General features: G+C 25.1%; 1 protein-coding gene across 1 annotated transcript in view; it reads right to left on the bottom strand.

Annotated features, from left to right (window-relative positions):
* LOC119674085 (coiled-coil domain-containing protein 173-like) overlaps positions 1-4,137 on the bottom strand; it is a 12,342-nt gene that overhangs the window by 5,205 nt on the left and 3,000 nt on the right. The gene's annotated exons all lie outside the window — the stretch shown is intronic.

Below are 4,137 nucleotides of genomic sequence, written 5' to 3'. Positions count from 1 at the left end.
ATATATAAACACATATATAAATATATGCAAAAAAATATATATATATAAATATATATTTAATACACACATACCATATTTAAATGTATCTATATATTAATTTTATTGTAATTCATGATTAATTACTCAATTACCTTTTGTCTATTCTTCAGAAAATCAAACATTTTACTAAGATTAATGTTTTCGTACCATCTTCAACAGAATCGAGAAAGAACGCAGGCGCCAATTTTCGAATCTCTAAACCCTGACAAAGTCACACATAATTCGTACTAATTTTTTGCTAAGAGCTATAAACCGCTTGTATTATTCAGTATTACAAACCTGAATTCTATCTACTTTATCTCAAAAATAGTTTACTTTTCACTTTAGTGTAGTATTTTTAACGAATGCTCTTTGTCAGGACAATTATTAGTGTTTCTTCAACTAATATTGAAGATTGTTACAGAAACCGAAGATTGTTCATGCGCATTTCAAAAACGAAAGTTTAATATCCGATTTTTTGAGATTGAAAAATTATTATATATTTATTTTACATACATATCAACTTTATAAAGGTTTCAAAATTTTACTGTTTAAAATAAAAAATGTGAATTTACTTTAACCCCTTTTAGAAGCGTTACCAACCTGAAATTTGGTATCGTATAAATACCTGGTGGTATTTTTTACTAACTAACTTCAAGCTTCTTATGTTAGCCAAAATTCAAAACGTGTTATATTTTACCTATACATTATACAACCTATATTATATATGTTAGTATCAAATTTTCGTTAAAGGTCTGATTTTAAATTTTTATAGTGATTTTTCTATTCAACTCTGAACTATCTATTTGCTATTTAAAGAGCAAATAAACTTATTAATATCCTAGATATATGTAACGTTTCTGTCTATACAAAACGTACAATGACTTTAAAGTCTTTGTTGCAGGTATCGCATAGACTTTTTTAAAAATGTTAATCATATAATCAAATAGGTGATCGTATACTAACAAAAGCTACTCAATGACAGAGCATATAAGTAATATGTTTATCTTACTACTTCAATTCACAACTAAGACAGTAATTAATGAAGCTGTCTAAGCTAGGAGATGTCGCTGTCTTTTCCCTGATTATCCAGTGATCAAGGATTAGACAGTCATTCCTATGATAGTCGACTTAATTTGGGCTTCTTCCTCTGGCTATAATGATGTGTATTGGACAGTGAGAAGCAACGGAACCCAATCAGTTGACTTATTCTATTTTGACAATAGATGGAGATTTTATATGTAGTGTTTCACTTTTGTGCTCAAAATACACAATACTACATAATCCAGCCTTTCAAATAACATGTATGGGTAGTCAGTTTAGTAAATGAATTAAGTCGAGAACTACTTCTACGTAGTTATGGATCCTACAATTGCAAGAAAAACTGCATTTGAATAACATATTTCTTTTATTATTATTATTTATTATTATTATTTATTATTATATAATTTAATTATTATATAAGGATAATTTAATGTGCTTTTATGTGCATGCTAACAGAATTTGGTCTAAAGACGCAATTTACCTTCAAAATAAAGTATACAATCTATAAAAAAAATTTGAATATATAATGAATTGATTTGGAATTTTTTTAATAATTTAATTATAACAATTATTATTATAGACTTATGATTATTATTATAGACTTATCTATCTATGTATATAACTAACAGCCGTCTTCCTTTTATTTATATGCACTTGATATAATATATGTAAATAACAATATCGAAATGCCAATTGAGTTCAATAAAATACAAATTTGAAACCTCAATTTAGAATTTTAATTAAAAGAATAACAAATTATTTTAATCTGAAACTTAAAAGTAAAAATTTAAATTTAAAAGAGAAGAAATGGCATACAAGGGAAACACCTTTAAGGCACGCGACTGCATTTTAAAATATTTTTACATTTTAAAGAAACAAACAAAAATGCACTTTGGATTTGTTTACAAATTGGAACAGCTGTGGACGGCAGTATCCGTGAATTTATTTTAATTGAGTTTGTTTAAAAATACAAAAATAAAATATCTATAGATACAAATGGAAAATGTGAAAATGTGAGCACTGGAATACGTCAATAGCAATTAGTCAATGATAAAATGGTAAGGTTCTGTGGCCATAATTTATTAATCAATTTGGGACTTAATGCACTTTTGACTTGTTTGTTAACCAATGTCGAAACTCATATATTTTAAAATAAATTTAATGAACAAAGAAAATTCATTGCGAACATAAAATCAAACATGATTAACATTGAAATGTTTGGATTAAATCTCAAAAAAAATTTAATATAATTCACATACAAAATTTAAAATAGCTATACATATATATCAGTGCAGAAGGGAACTATAGTGATATTATAGTTTTAGTTTAGCAACTAATATAGACCGGGGACTCAATAAGTATCTGACACATACACATATAAGAATGTTGATCAACTCACGTGAATTTTGTGTGCTGTTGAAACACGGTTTTAGTTAATGAAATTATGTTTAGAATTAAGGCATTGCAATGATTATATCACACTTAAAGGAAAGTATTTTAACTAATATAGTCAAATTTCTTAAAAGAAATGCTTTTCTTCAACTATAATTTAATTTTTAACAATTAATTAATAATCAGCAGGCAAATGTATTCTAAGAACATTTTTGAAAAAATACTGATATCAATACATATTTAACAATTGGCATGTAGTTGTAGTTATTCTGTTATTCTTTGAAATGGATATAACAGTGCCATTAACATTAACATTTATTACACATCTAATGAATGAATCAATTTAACATTAACATATAAATACAAAAATTTTATGAATGACAAAAAAATTTTTAGACTAATCTAATCTTGTTGCGCACAACACTCACAAAAATGGCAAATATAACATATTTCGATATTTATTTACGATTAAGAACAAAACAAAAATATATGTAAACGAACTTATAAATCTGATTAATACTAGCAATTAATTGGCTTTATAGAATATTTATGGAATATACTGTGACCAATAGCATCACCGATAATTAACTTCTGAAGTACTCAATGGCGATATTAATAGTACATAAAAATTGCATTACGGAAATATTAGTAATTCTTTTCCCATACTATATGATTCATCACTACTTGCAACAAAATAAATACATTATTTCGTAAAGAAAACACGCACCTTAAGTGCACGAGTATCGCAAATGTTATTAGGAAACGTGCAGATAAAAGATATTTTTTTATGATTAAAAATAAAATTTTTTAATTTGTTTTAAGGAGTGTTTAATTTACTGGTTCTTCTACCAATAAATATATTACCTAATAAAATTAAGGAAGGAAATTTTGTATTTTATAATTTTAGTGTCATTTTATTAAATCTTGTCGAATATTTCTCTGGCATTCATTATTCTATTTTTATTATTTTATATCATATAAATAATTATTATATATTTTTCTCATTGTAACATCGTTTTATAAAACTATACTTAAAATAGTATTGAGTGATTCAGATTTATTCTCTAATTTTATCTGCCTACTAATCAGTTATTATGTTTATATATAATTTTTAAATACTAAATCTTTATTTACATTCACAAACACCTTATGTATGTCATAACATATGTATTAAACAGTATATACTATATATGTATGATTTATGATTAATATTTTTGCCAGGTAAGAATTTTATATTTGAAATATTTTTGTGAGATTAATAAAAACTAAGTAAATATCTTGATTTACGGATTAAAAAATGTGTATGACTCACATATTACCATAATAAAACAAAGTAGAAGAGTATAAGCCAGAAAGTTTATTACCTGAAGTGGCTTATATAATAAAGTTATCTACGTATACCCTTATCTTATTTCAATAAAAGGTGATTTTTTAATATCATATGCACACTCTGTAACTTTCGTTTTAAACATTATGACTCAATATTAAAGTATGAGATACGTTTCTTATTACGACAGCATCTTTTGCAAAATATTACTAATTGGAATTCCAAATATGTGCATTCTTTATACAATGGAATATGCATTCATGTATATAACAAAACATATATCCATATATAAACTTATAAGGTTTATATATAAATGGAAATGTAAACTACCTTCACATTTCCGACTGTCTCTTGTT

Source organism: Teleopsis dalmanni, chromosome 2 (genome assembly GCF_002237135.1).
Source record: "Teleopsis dalmanni isolate 2A chromosome 2, ASM223713v2, whole genome shotgun sequence".
Classification (NCBI taxonomy): domain Eukaryota; kingdom Metazoa; phylum Arthropoda; class Insecta; order Diptera; family Diopsidae; genus Teleopsis; species Teleopsis dalmanni.
This window is presented reverse-complemented; position numbering and strand designations above follow the sequence as displayed.